The sequence below is a fragment of the Perca flavescens genome, chromosome 13, assembly GCF_004354835.1.
Source record: "Perca flavescens isolate YP-PL-M2 chromosome 13, PFLA_1.0, whole genome shotgun sequence".
Lineage (NCBI taxonomy): Eukaryota > Metazoa > Chordata > Actinopteri > Perciformes > Percidae > Perca > Perca flavescens.
This window is the reverse complement of record NC_041343.1, coordinates 11,005,162-11,022,848: the sequence shown is the minus strand read 5'-3', so window position 1 is coordinate 11,022,848 and position 17,687 is coordinate 11,005,162. Positions and strand designations below refer to the sequence as shown.

Below are 17,687 nucleotides of genomic sequence, written 5' to 3'. Positions count from 1 at the left end.
ATCAAAGTTATGTGAAAGGCCGAATGGGCACCAATGTAACGTCTTCAGGGAGTTTTACCAGAGGGGAAGATTCCTGACAGAACAGATGATGATTGATGTCTGACATCATTTCCATAATAGAAGAAGACTAATCCAACCTTTAAACTACGGAAGCGTATTGCATTCACCATAGAAAAAAAAAATGTAGACACCTTATCTCATAATTACGAGAAAATATCTCATAATTACGAGAAAATATCTCATAATTACGAGATCCTGATCTCGTAATTTTTCGTTAATGTTTTCTTCATTGGCCCTATGGCGAGGAAAAAGCTTAATGTGGTTTAATGTACCTAAACAATGATCAATGATTACCTAATTTCTTTCTCATATTGCTCCTCATAACCACTGAAAACTGTCAAAAACTCAAACCCAAAGTCCAATTAGTATGGACATTATCTGACATAAAGCGTTTCTGCTTCACAGCAGGGCAGCGGAGCGGCTGGGGGTTGACTCTACACGGTTCTCATTGGCTTTATAAGTCCTACCGTGAAAAAGCTTAACATGGTTAATGTACCTAAACAACGGTCAATCATCACCAAACTCCTCTCCTACATTGCTCATCATAACCACTTAAAACTGTCAAAAACTCTAACCCAAAGTCCAAATATTATGGCCTTTATCTGACCCTAAAGCGTTGCTGCTCCATTGTAAGGAAAAAAATGAATGTGAAAAAGCTTAACGTGGTTTAATGTACCTAAACAACGATCAATAATCACCAAAATCCTCTCCTATATGATGATTGATTGTTGTTTGTACATTAAACCACGTTAAGTTTTTTCACGTTAAGTTTTTTCACGTTAAGTTTTTTCACGTTAAGTTTTTTCCTTACAATACCCTTAATAGAGCAGCAACGCTTAGTGTCAGATAACGGCCATAATATTTGGACTTTGGGTTAGATTTTTTGACAGTTTTAAGTGGTTATGATGAGCAATATAGGAGAGGGTTTTGGAGACGATTGATCGTTGTTTAGGTACATTAAACCACGTTAAGCTTTTTCACGTTAAGCGTTTTAGAATGTCCCCTAGATATGACGCCTTCCAGGTGTTTAAAATTATCTCATAATTACGAGATCTTTTCTCATAATTACGAGATCAGGATCTCGTAATTATGAGATATTTTCTTGTAATTACGAAATAAGGTGTCTAAAAAAGATTTTCTATGATGAATGCAATACGCTTCCGTATTAAACACCTCACAGTACTACAAAAGCAAAGAATTCAGCTATTTATGCTTATGATGTGTATAAGTTAGAGATTTTTCTCTAGAGGAGAGAAAATGTTAAAATATTCAGCACAACAAAAAGAGTTTAAGCTATCAGTATTCAATAACAATTTCTTAGTTAATTAGTGAATTGCCCAAAGGTACCCTTTTGGACTAATTCACCTAACACTGGGAATGCATTACATAAATTAATCTGAAAATCTGTAATAGCTACTAATTCACCCGATGAAAAAAATGCATGTATAACTTAAGCTAAGCTGTCGGTCCACTGGCTTGCAACCAGTGGTATTTTTAGCAAGAACTGGGTCCATCAAGTGAGTGTTCATCTGTCTACCGCTAAATAAAAAATATATAATCAATGGGGCTGGGTGGAGGAGGAGAGGATGCAGTGTGAATAGAGCGATTGAATGTTTTATGAGTGGAGTCCCTGCAGCCTACTTTGCGTTCATTAAAGAAACAGACAGACTGACAGACAGAATCTTTGCAGCAGCTCTCAGACATCACTAGAGCACCCCCTCCCTCAATTCCACGAAGCACTCTCCGTGTTGAGGAAATCTAAGTTGTCCCCTGAGCTCAGCACATCGCTGCCTCGGCCAGGCTCCTCCAACAGGAAGGACAAGGAGAAGCCTGTAGATCCCTCGACTTATCTTAAAGCTCAGTCACATAGTCTGGTCAGTGAACTAAAGAGTGTCTTCAATACAGCTTTAATAAGGGAGATGAAAGAGCAGTTTATGGCAGAGCCTCTGGAGGACTGAAGGCCATCTGGGAGTCCCCCCCCCTCCGCTCCCCCACCCCCCTGCTAAACTTTGCCCATGCCCTTACTCACATTCCTCAAGGAGGGGCCGAGGGCACTGCGCAATCTGCATGTCTTCTTCAGACTGGCAAAGGGAGCCAGAGACTGGCAGAGGATGCAGGGAGGAGATCTGTAGGACTATTTCCCAGAGGAAGTGTGCCACGGTTGAGGCATCAGTGAAACTGTGACCTACTCCCATTGTTACATGCAAGCATCTGCAGCACTCCCCTATCCTTTCTCTCTTTCAAAGCGGCTTGTCAAAACATTTCAGTATCTCTCTCTACTCCTGCACTTTCTTCCTCTTTCTCCCCTTTTCTATTTCCTGTTCTTTGAGTTATGTACGCTTTCATCCGACTTAATAACATCATACATCATCCAATCAGGGCAGGGACGCCGTTCATTACTTGTCCCCACAGATGCAAAACAGAGAAATGAGAGAGAGAGAAATAAAGGGAGAAGGGAGGATAAGAGTGACGGCTGTATGTGCTTGAGAAAAAAACACATTTAGGCACAACTTCAATAGACCGCTTGTTCAATATGGCTGCAATCAAAACCCCCATCCTTGGTGTCAGGGGCACTAAAACTAATGTTTCACTTAGCAGAGCTGGCTCTAACCTCAAAATCCTCATCCCAACGCACAATAAATTCTGATCCAGTGTAATGAAAGCTCCCAGCAAAAACTATAACAGTTGTGTTTTACTGCAGCTGCATTAGAGATTCCTAGAATATAAAACAAAAAACCGCTCCGGTGGACTTATGCCACCTTATTACCATACAAATATTGCAACTTTGGACTATTAGCCCCAAAGTCATATTTTCTAAGCGTTTGTGCTCTAGAAGTCAGTGTGCCTTCATTATATTATTGTGGTTATCTGGATGAAATGCTTTGGAATTTGAACTGTGCAGTCATGGTTTTCTACTGAGAAGTTGTTGAAGTTGTGGACATTTAGAACTGGGAGGTACATTTCAATGAGATTATAACATTTATTGTTATGCAGTACTGTGAACTGACAGAAGTTGGAAGGAGTCACAGATTTGTTCTGTCTTACTACGATCAACACACACACACCTGTATTTGCCAGTAAAACCAATAGTACATGTAATCTTAACTTTTTTTACTCTTAATTTCTTATGATTAATGATGACATCTCAAACCTTCTACTGTGTGATTGATTTAATAAAAGTCTTGCATAGCCAGACCTACTGTATCTCCACAGCACTGGATTATGGTCTGGCTACACCAGCATATCATTTTGCTTAAACTCAGTTGGTAGAGCTGGCGTCCATATATAGAGGTTTACTCCTCGACGCAGTGGGCCCAGGTTCGACTCCGACCTGCAGCCCTTTGCTGCATGTCATTCGCACCAATACGTGAAGATAGAGACTCGAGGGGGACGGAAGTCACTGTTACTACTTTCAATTTCAGCCAATAAGAAAGTTGCCTCGGGTCGTTAGAGTGAAACACGAGCCCTTACGGCTTGTATAGACATAAACAAGTGAGTTACAGTACACGACTCACTGTGATTATGACTTCTGTCGCCCAATAGTTTGGGGGCAGAAGGTCCCAGGGCAGGAAAAAGGAAAATTACCTTTGTTGTAATGAACACTATAAAATTGTTCCAGGATCAGAAGATAGTGTGACACAGTGACTATACAGGTAATCTACTTTGGTAAAGTCTATTCATGTGCCTGCTTCTTTGCGTATCTGTATGTTTTTATGCAGCTGTGTGAGTATCAAAACTGTGTCTGGATTTAGCGCTAAGTTGCTCTTTAAAATGATTTTTCTTTCCATGTATGCTTGCATCTAATGTGAAATTCTAAAGCTGTTATTTGATTCTAATAGTTGAGTGCGGCAACAAGGCTTTTAGCAACATGCAAAAGAACAAAACTGTGCATAATCCTAACACTGACTTGACTCAGTGTCATCTAATAGCAGAGATGCACTACATCCCCATGCGTATTCTGCCAACTGCTCCCCTCTCATCGTCCTGACAGCACATCTGTGTCTGCATAATGTGTACACACACACACACACACACACACACACATTCTGCCACTGTTGTTAAAGTTGCACTACGTTGGCATAAGAAGTGAATACAGCATGCCTCAACAAACATGCACAAACATTGTCGCCTAAGTAACACATACCTTTCTTCAAAAAGTAAAATAGAGTAGGGCTGCCAGGAACGATTATTTTCATAGTCGATTAATCTGTTGATTATTTTCTCAATTATTCGATTAGTTGTTTGGTCTATAAAATGTCAGAAAATGGTGAAAAATGTGGATCAGTGTTTCCCAAAAGCCCAAGATGATGTCCTCAAATGTCTTGTTTTGTCCACAACTCAAAGATATTCAGTTTACTGTCACAGAGGAGAGAAGAAACTACAAATTATTCACATTTAAGGAGCTGGAATCAAATCATTTTTACATTTGTCTTAAAAAAAATTACCCAAACCGACTAATCGATTATTAAAATAGTTGCCGATTAATTTAAAGTTGACAACTAATCGATTAATCGTTGCAGCTCTAAAATAAAGTACATCACAGAGACTACAAACACACACCTGCCATGTTCAGATTTGTGTCTTGAAGGAGTTTAAGTTTGGAAAATTAATATCTATTCTAATATCTAAGACCTAATATTGAAAGTCTTCAATATTCTCTTTCCTTGGAATGTTTAATACCAGATACTGGAACCCAGATTTATTTTTATTTTTTTTACCTTTCAAACCTTTTTACCCCTGCCACAGGGGATAAAATAAAGGGATACTTGAGATATTTTGTGTTGCACTTAAAATAGAAGTTGGGGAACTCAAACAGATTAAAAAATAAGACAAAATCGAAACAGCAGAAGTTGAGAAATTCCTGACTTTTAGTCATAAGTATAGCTCAAGCTCCAAAATACTGGATCCTACATTTCTTACAATGCAACCGGATAGGGTTAGGGTTCATAAGACCTTACGTGCTTCCTAGATGCACCCTTCTTTTGAACCCCACAACTTCTATTTGTACTATGAAGCCCAAGCTGACATCATCAGGGTAATTCTAACCCTAAATTTCAGAAAACTCCCTCCAGAGCCACAGAAGACATACAAGTATGTTCACAGGCTATGTAGTCTCCACTTCATGTGTAAAATCACTGGAGTGCCCCTTTTAATATTAATGGTCTGTGTCCAAGCCACATAAGAGTGAGCAATCATTACTAGGTAAGCCAACTTTTTCCCCCTTCATAAGCCTTGGAGAAGTACACTGACACTATGACAGCAGTGTCTACATCTGGGGAGATTAGCAAAGCACACAGAGTTGTTTACATGAGCAAGAAGCCTGTTTGTATCACGAGGATACGTAGTGTGCTCATGTAGTCTCTAATGCTCCACAGGGGTAAACAGAGACAATGAGAACTCGGAAAGCTACTGACTCAAAGGTCATGTTTAGTGATTTGGGTATGTTAGGGCATACTTGTATTCAAACAGTCACAGCATATATTATGTAACAGGGGGCCAAAAGCAGTCACGGTTTTATGAGACAAACATATCTAATGTTTGAAGTAATGCAGTGGTGGAAAGTACCTAAGTACATTTACTCAAGTACTGTACTTAGGTATAATTTTGATGCACTTGTACTTAATATGTAGTATTTAATTGTTTTTGCTTTTACCTAATTTTAATCCACTACATTCAGAGCACAATATTGTACTTTTTACTGCCCTACATATATCTGTCAGCTGTTTTTAGATTCACATTTTACATGAAAATAATCTTGTTAATAATTAAATGAGTGGCTTCTATTAGGGGCTTTTGACCACTTACAAAGAAGCAGGGACATGTCTTTGAGTTGTTAGCAGTTCCATTTAAAAAGGCCTATCTGTTAAATGCACAAAGAAAAACTCCAATGTTTTACAAAAAAGTCCAAAAGACAAATATATGTAGCAGAACTTTTGTAAACCAACAAATCATCCCAGCCCAACCCCTACATTGGGAACCAGTGGCCTGACCTACTGAACTGTAAAACTAGCTCCACCTCAACCAGTTGCAACAGTAAAATGGTACCTACACATAGTTGCATCAGTATTAACAATCGAATTATACCATATATAACAATATTTCAGTCAAAAGTATTTTAAATTTTGATACATTAAGTACATTTAGCTGATACATCATACAAAAAATACTAAAACTTCTCAAGTAATATTTTGAATGCAAGACTTTTGCTTATAGAGTATTTTATATATGTATTGGTACCTTTACTTAAGTAAAGGATCTGAATACTTCCACCACTGTTAAAATATGCTAAGAAGTAGTCCCATGCAGTGTAGGGCTGCAACGATTGTCATTATCGAGAACTATTAGATTTTCTCGATAAATTGTTTTGTCCATAAAATGTCAGAAATTATTAGCATTTCTCAAATTGTTTGTTTTATGTGGCTAACAGTGACACGATTTCTCATTGATACTGTATGAATAGTTGCAGATTTTCTGTCGATCCACTAATCGATTAATCGACTAATCGTTTCAACTGTAGTGTATGCGTTATATTAATTGCTTAACAGTTCACAAGAGCCCTGGTGATCTGACATTCATGTAACACAACAATGTGAGAATGAAGTTGTCCTGAGGGGTTGAAAATAAAGCCATGGTTCAAGACAGCCTTTTTTTTTTTGCATAAAAGTAAAAAAGGAGAAAATGCTTCAAGGACATGAGCGAAATAGAACTGCAAAGATTAATCAATTAGCTGTCAACTATTAAATTAATCGCTAACTATTTTGATAATCATTTCCATCAAGTTCTCAACTTCTTAAATGTGAATATTTTCTAGTTTCTTCACTCCTCTTTCACAATAAACTTAGTATCTTTGAGTTGTGGACAAAACAAGACATTTCTTGTCAGTCATCTTGTTCCTGGGGGAGACCATTTTCTGACATTTTATAGACCAAACAACTAATCGATTAATAGAGGAACAACAGATTAAAGTCTGGTGGAAAATGAAACTTGTTGTTTTCAGGGTGAAGGATAGGATGTTTACCTTCAGCTCAGATGAGCAGGCTTAGATTCCCAATTCATGCTAGGTTTTCTCCCGTAACAAAGTATTACATTTAGAGCCAATCCAGACTGCTCATAATGATGAATCAATCATGATTAATCCTAATGTATCCTCATCTACTGTGATGTGCATCCCTGTTTTGTAATTAAAAGAACAGCAGGGGTTGCACATTGTCTTTCAGGGTGAGCACACTTACAGCTGCCTTGCAGAACTTTCACTAGCTATGCCAGAAACAGGACCAGGAGCCTCTACTGTCCTGGGTATTTCCCGCCGAGAGGAGGTGTGTGACTACATTCATCACTCCTCCTGGGACACGTGTGGGCTTGAGTGACAGAAAACATTCGCTGATCCAGCTCAGTGGAGTGTGGGTCAAAGAGAGCTCGCTGTCTGTTTATGTACATCAGCGCACAGGTGTTGTCAGCATACCCGACAACATGTTGACTCATCAGCAGGCCCATTTCCAAGTGACCTCTCCGCACATGAGTGAAAATATGACTCACAGTTGACAAGCGGAAAAGCAAATGTGTAGAGAGAATGCCTTAAGGGATGTGGCTTCAAAGTATACTATGTATGCATTGTAAGTCAAAGTCAAATTTGACTCTGCCAGTGTTAAAAAATGCTTGCAATATCACATTCTATTGCAGGCAATGTATGTGTAACTGGTATTCTAATTCTGTGTAACCGTTTCAAGTAAAAGAAATAAATCTTAAAGTGAACTTTACATTGTTAATGCACAAGCATGAAGGATTTCTCAGCTGACAGACCTTTTCTTGCAGTTTTGTTATGTTATGTTGGAGAGAAATATTTCATTTGCAGCTTTCAGGCAGAGGTTAACAGAATATTGAGTAAGTGGTCCAAGTTTTGTGAAAGCAGTAGCGATTATAGTCATAAGAACATTTTGTTTATTAAACTGGGTTTGCCTCTAATCCCAGCAGTAACCGGTCTACACAGGGGTGCCCCTCATCAATTTACATTCAGCACTGATAATCATTTTGAAAATCACCTGGGGGAGACTGGAGCCTGGTGTTACTGTACAGCCATTCAGATAGCAATTATGTGTGTCTGTATAAATGAGGTCAATGCACATAAGAACCCAAGGTAATCACTTCATGCATCACGGCTGCCATCAAGGACACTTAAACCCATCACCACAATGTAATTGCTCTGAAAAATAAGCAGTGGTCGAGGTTTATCGCTAATCAGCGTAGTTTATGGCTCGGTGTTGGTTATCATTACACTAATGTATTTATCTGGCTTGGTTTGAGTGCAGTATGTCGCTTGGTGAGCTCCGTCTCGCCGAGCTCCTCTTGATAAGGTTGGAGGTAATTACTGGGGGCCTGCATGACTGAACAGCCAAGGGCATTTCTTCTTCTGCTATGACCGAACCAAACAGCAGGGGTTTTCCTTGGCTTATATTTTCAGGACTCCCTAACTCTCACCTATACCTTCTCATCATGCTCCCTTTCACTTTCAGCTGCTCTCTCTCTAGCTATTTGAGTATACATACATGCATGCATGCATGCATACAGTACAGTACGTGTGACTGCATGCATACATGTGCATGTGTAATGCATGTATGCAAGAAAGAGTGTCTCTTGTGTAGTGTTTGATTATGCTTCTAATAAAAGGGTAAACATGGTTCCTCCTTTTTTTGTTGTTGCTGCTAGTACAGTAATTATCAACCTAGAGGGGGAGAGAAGGAGAGGAGCAAGGGAGGATTGAAGTCGTGACCGCTAGTTAACAACATGGAGGCAACTCTGAGGAATGCTCTACGTTTGACCAGGCATAAAAGAGGGAAGGATAGCAAGAGCAAGAGAAAAGGGAAACGATAAGAGTGATACAAAGATACAGAGTGTGACAAGCAGTTGTGAGAGGTAGGGAGAGGAGATAGGGCAAGACAGGTAAAGGAAGCATGTTGTAGTAGAGGAGGGAGAAGAGGGATAGCAGGACGAGGGCGAGGTTAAAGAAGAAAAAGGAATGAATGAAGTGTATCCCGTCACCTGCAGCTCCCACAATGGTCTCTATATTTCAATTCAAGGCTCCATAAATCATTTCATGTGACAATGGCAGCAGTTCACTTAAGTGAGACAGAGTTATTGCTGCTTATTAAATGGTGCTGACAAGAGCATGTCAAACACAAGCTGAGGCAAATAGAACTCACGCGGCTCCCCTGACATAAATTCAATATTCACATATGAGCTTCGTTAGCGTTCTGACACATACATATCAGTGACAGTTAACAACATGCTCAGCACAGGGCCATTCAGTGTGATGTGGTGCTACTGCATACATCAGCCCCACAGCTTAATACATTCAATAACATTACAGCACCGCATTTTATTTCTTAAGTTTAAAATGTCACAATTACTCGCCTGTGCTTTCACACGAGAGCAAGACCACTGAGCCTAACCGCTCCATAACACACCTCATCTATTCTTTTCCCCCATGGACCCTCCAGCAGGGACACAAATAGGCACTTTAATATATGCAGAACAAACAAACACAAACATTCCTCTGCACTCCCACAGGGGTCCAGACCTCTGTCAGATTGTGTGATAATCACACAAGTAAACAAAGAACTGAGCTAAACAGCACAGTGATGGAACAAAGCATTCAGAATTTGAACTTGCATTGATTTGCTTGCTGAAAAACACTTTGATCCAGCCCTTAGACGGTGGGCTTTTCCCACGCAGAAGAAGAAAACCAAGTAGAGATGCCGTGGAGCAGCTCTGCATGAGAGGAGGAAATCCATTGTAGATTCCAGCGAAATACTGTCTGAGATTAAGTTTAGCTGACACAGTTCCGATACTCACACAGCTGCATAGAAACATACAGATATGCAAAGAAGCCGGCACATAAATAGATTTGAACCAATGAAGGTATAGTACACATATGCAAACATGCATGCCAGAGAGCAAAAGGAGATTATCCATCAACACAATAGGTTTTCTAAAAAGTGTACATTTTAAGATGAGATTTGGGTAGCATTGGTATGTAATATTTCCAGTAGTGAGCTATTTTTTCCCATTTAGTAATGGGGCAGCGCAACCAAGTGTGTGTGTGTGTGTGTGTGTGTGTGTGTGTGTGTGTGTGTGTGTGTGTGTGTGTGTGTGTGTGTGTTTCTTTTTAAGGAGCTCAGACATGAATGTGCTGCATCCCACAGTCTGTTCTCCACCAGATTAGTCACTGTCACTTCCCGTTTTCAGGTTTGAATTGAGCAGCTGGATGTTTTTTTGGAGTAGAGGGAGAGCAGGACCAGCAGCTGCAGGTGCATCCTTCGGGGCAGCCGAGGAATGCACCCGGTACTGGAGAGTTGGTCAGCAGTGTGGAAGCTGGTCTGGTGCCAGTCTCGAGTACTCCCTTTGCTCCATTCTATCGACCTCTTACTGCACACGGGGCTCTACTATTGATTTAATGATTCGGACCTCTAAATGTCATCACATGTAAATGAAAAAGAAAATCTATTTTTCTCAGTGATGCATGTCCCACATCTTAGCTGCACTTGCCACACTCACCTACAGCACAAAGTACAAAAATACTGCTATTATTATAAAATAGTGCTTATTATTCGGGAACAGGGGAATTTCAAATGTGGTATTATGTACTCAGCTCTCTTTTGCAAAAGAGATATTGATCTCAAGTAGATGACCTGCTTAACTAAGGTTATATACATAGACAGTATATAAAGATGGATGGCTTGACAGCTCCCCAAAAGTGAAGCCAAAACATCTCCATCGCCTCCTGGTGGCTTCCTGCAGTATAGGTTAAAAAAACCCGCCCCCTCCATATTATGGCGTTTTTCATTACATGGTACCTGCTCGACTCTACTCGGCTTTTTTGGTTTTCCATTACAAAAAAAAGTCCCTGGTACCTGCTAACAGGTACTTTTTTTAGTACTACCTATGTCCAGGTTCCAATCGAGCTGAGGCGATACCAAAAGGTGACGCGAAACCCTGCAGACTACTGATTGGTCGGAGAGAATCGTCACTAATCACTGCGTCAGACGGGGGTGTCCTGAACAAAACCGCCATTTTTAAATAGTTTAGCCAGCGGTGTGTTTTTTTTTTTGCTGCCTCCAGTTTCTTTTGAAACAAAATTTGTCTTCTGGCTGTGGCAACAGCCACATGCCGAGATTCAAAAACAACACACCTTCAACCTTCTGTGTGTGTGTCGCGTTAGGTCACGGCAGTTTCCTGCGGCGTCGCTATGATAACCAGTTACGCTCACCTCAGGCTTGAAGCGGTACTAAATCGTTACTTTTACTATCGTCTTCTTCAATACAGCAGGATATTCATTTTGTAAAATCGATGATAAAGCAGGAGATGCTTTAGAGGTGTGGCTACAATCAGGACAGAGGCTTAACAATGCTAACCATGGCACTGTGTACATTAAAATAGTCGTGAACATGTTTTTGGGTGTTGACCGTGTCTTAAACTTTGACCCTCTGTGTGTTTTCACTTCATCAAAGTTAATTGGAGCATTTGGTTGCTTAAAAATGTCTTGTTCAGCATGATGCCAACTAGGGCTGCCCCTAACGATTATTTTTGTCATAGATTTATGTAATGATTATTTTTTCGATTGGATTTTGCATATTATTCTAAAGATATTTTTACTGAACTTGGAGAATCAGTATTTTTACTTAAGTACTTGACATTAAACTTAAAATGGCTATGACATGGATTTATTTCATCACTGTAGTAATGTGCAGTCAATATAATCAATGGCAAATGTATTTTTGCATCAGTGTGGGGCAAGGAAAATAATGTAGGGTTCCAGACTAACAAGAGTAGATCAAAGCGTTATGTAGTTGGCTAATCATTTCCCCCTAGCGTTTAGCTTAGCACAGCACCATTGCAACCATAAACAACACTGGCATGGCCAATCGTCACATCCATTTGCAAAAAACAAGATTTTGAGGCCCGTGTTGCCAAACTCAAGGCTTCAAAAGAGCAGTCCACAAACTAAGGCTGCACAATTAATTGCAATTGTATCAAAATCGCAACATGGACTAGTGCAATATCGAAATCACAGGGGCGCGCAATATTTGTTAATGGCAAAATATGTGTCAAACCATTCTGAATGAAGTATTGTGGTGCTGCAGAGATGTCCTGGTCTACAAATCGTATCCTATATACTAAAGAAAAAAATATTTGTTTGGTACAGATCCATCGCAAAAATCACATATTTGAATGTCTTTCAATGTTAATCATTTTCAATGAAAATTAGAATAAGGATACCAAAATGATCATTAGCTCCAATATCGTGAATCATATTGCAATCACAGTCAAAACTCCTCATATTGTGCAGCCCTACCACAAACCAATGGGTGATGTCACGGATTTTAAGTCCACTATTTTTACACTGTATGGTATAAATGGACACATCTTTTTGATATTTTATCAGAGTACATCCTGGTTTCTTTGAAGTACATCTGCCATTCATGTCCCTCCTCCTCTCACACACTCTCTGCCTCTCCTTCTCCTTGTCTTCTCATCATTACCTCTATAGGTGTCCTCCATCTTGACTGTCTTTCTCTTGTTAGAAGTAAATTCAATCTGTCCTTGTCAGCTTTAATCAAAGCCCCCACAGATTCAATTTTGCAGGTATGTGTGGGAGGTTAAGGCGGTATCTTCAGGACGACAGGAAACAAAAACTGTGTTCTTATACACACATCCCTCCACCTCCACACTTTGAATAAGACTTAAGGCCATTGTCAGCCGCCTCTCTACAGCTCAGTATCTTTTCACAAGCCAACTCTAAACTCTTACTGCAATAGTACTCATAGAAAAAGTCACTAATCCCCCTGATCCCTCATGTCCATTGACTTTATTGTCTAAAGAGCGTCTGCAACCAAGAGATGAAAAGTTAGATAAACCTTAAAAATTAAGAAATACATGAATATACAATAAATCCCTAAATCTCTAATGGATTTGTACTTAATTAAAGCAAGCTAAAAGATTAGAGCTCCAAACTGCGTTGTTTCATCGTGGTTTAATCTGATGTGCACATCTTGGAGAAAGTTTAAGGGATTAACTAGATCACCTACTATTACGCATGAACAGCTGCATCCCCACCCTCATCATTGGATACCATTGGGTACCAGATACTGTATTTAAATTCCCTCTGATGAAACAAGGGTTTGTTCAAAGCAGAAAATCCCCAGACTTTGGATGACCTCAACAGCAATCAGCCACTAATCTTTTGTTTGTCTTGTCTAGATGCAGACAAACAGAAAGCTGTTGTTCCTTGGGAATCTCTTAAATTTTGATTAGGGCTGGCTATTGTCAGCCCTAAGCGGTGTCATGGCACTTTTACTCATTTTGGTTGGTAAGTTTAGAACTGAGATTTACTATCACTCACTAAAATGTTTTTCATGAATTTTACCTTACAAAAATCTGAGGACCGAAACGTAAATAAAGTGAGAGCAACTGACTGTTTTTTGATTGAGTTTTTCTTTCTTTCACAACTATTAACACCCAGAACGTATGAAAGAATGTATGAAAATATGGATAAGTGCATATAATCTAAGAGACACAGACGGTGTGAGCATTTAGCGTACGTACTTCATTTTTTTATAGCTATGTCTTGGCATTTTCAGTACTTGGTTATGGTTAAGGAAAGATCGTAATTTTGGTTGAATATCTAAAAGTCCACAGTGATATGAAGCATGAGATAACACATTAGTTTTTGCTTAAATGTAACCAAAACTAGAATATTTCCTTTAATCAAAGTGCTTTTGTTGCCTTAAAGCCCCTACAAACTTGGTTTCAAATTTGAAATAATGAAATTTGAAGTAATACTTAATAATAGTTTTTGTATTTTATTTTATTTGTTACTTACATTTTATTGATTGTTTCAACATATGCAAAGCAGAACAAAACCGTATTGTCACAGTACAACTTTGCTGTCAGGTAATATGTCAGTTCAACATCTCAGACATTAAGCATGGTTTTATGGCTTATAATAGAGGGGTCATACATTGCATTTGTTTGTGGGTTGCTATAATGAGCAAGTAGCGATAAATGTGGATGTGGAGGAAAGACCACCAACCACGCGTCTTATTCCAACAAATATATTATCCATGTTGTCCACTTTGCAGTGTATAAGTCCTTTTGCAAGCGTATTAGAAGAGTCAGTCTTTCCATCTCATGGATCTCTTTAATCATTTCAGTCCAGTTATCTACTGTGGGTTGATCCCTCTGTAACCACTTACGAGTGATTGCTTTCTTTGCAGCTGTAATCTTTATTTTCAGAAGGTATTTGTCATGTCCTGTTATTCCCTCTGGTAGATCACCCCAAGTTTTTGTATTATTTATTAAAAACGCAGTTTACCGTATCTGCTTCATCATGACTGTGAGCATGTGGTTTGATCAGGCTTTGTCTGTCATAACAAAATTGTCTTAGACTTGGCTCAACAAAAACAAACTCAGAGCTTTGATTGACAGTGGCCTTCCAACATTAGGAGCAGCCTTATAGTCACATGTTGATAAAAAATTTTTTAGCAAATCATAATAGGTCCTTATAAGTATGGGACATAACCTTCTTATAACTAAGCCCTGCTCATTTAAATCGGTCTGTAGTGCTCAGAATAAATAATAGAAAATATAGAAATCTTTTATGTGAAATAACCCAAACTGTTCCAACTTCGACAGAAAATTGTGTGTTCATAAAAGAGCATATTGCTTAGAATAAGACGGGGATTGAGAAACTATGTTTAAAGGCCTTTGCTTCCCCAGACCACCTCTATAGCACTTCCGATGCTCAGAAAAAACACTCCAAACATAGCTGGCATAATAAACAAGTAGCATATAAATTTCATGTATTTACGTTACATACATATTTACATCTGCTAGGGACACAACAGTCATTGACCCGACCCACCCACCCAACTTTAACTAACAAAAACACCTAAAACATTCATTAAGTAGAAGGAAAATGCTCATCCTTCAACCTACTTCATAGACAGATTATTAAACAAGAGAAGAACTGAAGGAAGCGGTTTTGCAGTAACTGTTCATAACCAGCCCCATGGCTTCCCATCTCATGTTCTCCACATGCTGCCTCAATGACAGTCTGATTCACAGCTCTTTTCAGTCCCACCCACCTTCACTTTAATCTCCACTGCTATCTCTCCCTACTTCTTTTCCTGTATATTTGATTACCTTTTTATCTGTGTCCACCCCCGTCATTGCCACCCACCTCCACCTTTTTGATGACATTTTTCTCTGACATCAGTAAAATGTTTTACTTTTCTCTTTAAACCTGTGTTTACATCCACAGACTGGCATTCTCTGTCTGTCTCTCTCTCTCTCTGTCTGTCTATCTCTCTCTCTCTGACCCCTGTCACAGTCAGTAAAGTTCTGATGAGAAGCTACCTAACACTGCATTGTCTGATCAGGTGTTGTTGAGTAAGCGAGTTTGCGGCCCGGATCTTTCGGGGTCAGCTTAATGCTATCCTCTGCTGGATCTCTCCTTGTAACCTGGTCTGCCGCTCGCCAGCCGGGGCCTACATTTGTGCTCCAACTGTCGACTGGCCCCTCGGATGCTTACTCCTACAACATACTACAGTGCACCTCCATGCGAAACAGCCCACACAATGCTACAAGATGTCTAGGCGTGCAATATATTTGCATGTATTAGTTTCTAATGACTCAGCTGTGTCATTAGAGTTTTTAGTTTTCATAACGTTGCTGTTTTTAATGCATATTTGTAATTGTATGGTAATACTTCTGAAACGTGTAGTGACATTTCTCTTCTACCAGAAATGATTTCTGTGTATCACATTTCCGGCTAATTTTGTGAATTAAATGTCTCCTTATCATTTCCATGTACACGTTTGTGCTAAGATTTTGTGCTCATTTGAGCTAACGTAGAGAAAGGCACTAAAGGTGATAAACGGGGGCAAGCAGCTCAATAGCCCTCCCTTTTCAAGTCAGATTCCACCTTGAACAAACTAAGAGGGTGATAATTGATTAATCACTATACATTAATGAGCTGCATTGATCCGAAAGGAGGGCAGCAGTGCAGATCACTGACAGTCAGAAAGTTTTTACATTGGTCAGGCCAGCCCTTGAAGGGGTCCCTTCGTATAGTAAGGGACAGTGCAGGACACCCAGATGAGGGTAATGAAGAGGGGAGAGGCAGGTAAACTCAGGCAGACTCTTTGGTTTGTCATGGATCTCATCCAGCGTGAGCTGTCAACCACATGTCTAAGCAGCAGCGTTTATGTGCGTCCCTATCATTTCCCTAGCCCGATGCTTTATGGCGGTAGTGAATATAGCTTATGTGTGCTGGTGTGATGCTAATATGACAGCTGAGAAAAACTCTACTTGTAAAAAAAAAAAAAAAAAAAAAAAAAAAACAGCCGTTATATTCCACAGAATCCTGTGAAGGCTGTGCTCTGTGGAGAAAATAAATGAATGCATTTCCTGGTAACACGGTATTAACTTATGCAAACTATAATGTGCAAAAGATATGCAATTGTGTTGCATAAATGCAGAAACATAATCTCTAAGCCTTTTTAAAACCCATATATGGGTTATATATAGCCTAAATAAAGCTCATTTTATCTTCCCTCTCAATTTAAAACAAGAAGGTTAACACTTGTTACTTTGTATAAACGGTACCAGGCATTACTTACCTTGCCTGTTGGTGGCAACATTAATAAGTCTACATCTACAAGTCTATTGGGTTGGATATTATTGGATAAAATAAGTTTTGTATAGACATTCATGGCCCCAAAAGATGTATCCTAATGTTTTCTGTGATACACTGACTACCACTAGCACCACCAACACGTCAACATTTTTTTTTGTGAAATGTCTGGACTATTGTATAGATTGCCTGGAGGTTTGACAGAATATCCTGTGCTGCCCAGAGGATGAATCCTAATAACCTTGGCGATCTTCTGACTTTTCATCTAGCCATCATGAGCTGGAAGTTTCAGTTTGTCCTATATTTTAGTTGATGCCCAAATACATGCAAAATGAATGGCACTCCCATCAGTCTTGGCTGTAATTTTTGTTAAGAGCAAATGTTAGCATGCTAACATGCTAAACTGAGATGATGAACATGGTAAACCTTATGCCTCTTAAACAACAGTAAATTAACATTGCCATTGTGAGCATGTTGCAATACTAGCATTAGCATTTCATACAGCTTCAGAGCTGCTAGCATGTCTGGTCTTGTTTCTTTTACCTTAATTTGTAATATTCATATACACTTTCACCACAAGAACATACTGTACAAAGCTTTCTTTTTCATCACTGCTACATATGGTAAACACACAGGTAAACAGGTTACAGCCAGTTTAAATAAAAAAAAGGGATTGTCTAGGCTACACAGATGCAACCGATGCAAAATAATATTTCCGATATTCTTTTTCTAAGAAATAAAGTTGTATTATAGTGTGTTATCATTGTTTTGTCACGTTTGCAAAGTCTGAAAATCAGGGCTTATTGAGCCAGTACCAACACGTCTTTATATGTCTATTACATAACAATGCTACAAAGGCCACTGGATAGAAAGACTTATTTCATCCCCAGACAGATGTCATGTGAAGCTTTCTGCAATTCTCACCAAAAAAAATACT

At 39.3% G+C, this 17,687-nt stretch overlaps 2 protein-coding genes across 2 annotated transcripts in view; one reads left to right on the top strand and one right to left on the bottom strand.

Moving 5' to 3' along the window:
• The window catches only part of nlgn2b (neuroligin 2b), a 172,992-nt gene that overhangs the window by 41,619 nt on the left and 113,686 nt on the right, over positions 1-17,687 (top strand). The gene's annotated exons all lie outside the window — the stretch shown is intronic.
• The window catches only part of LOC114567376 (fibroblast growth factor 11-like), a 50,476-nt gene that overhangs the window by 29,954 nt on the left and 2,835 nt on the right, over positions 1-17,687 (bottom strand). The window lies entirely within an intron of this gene.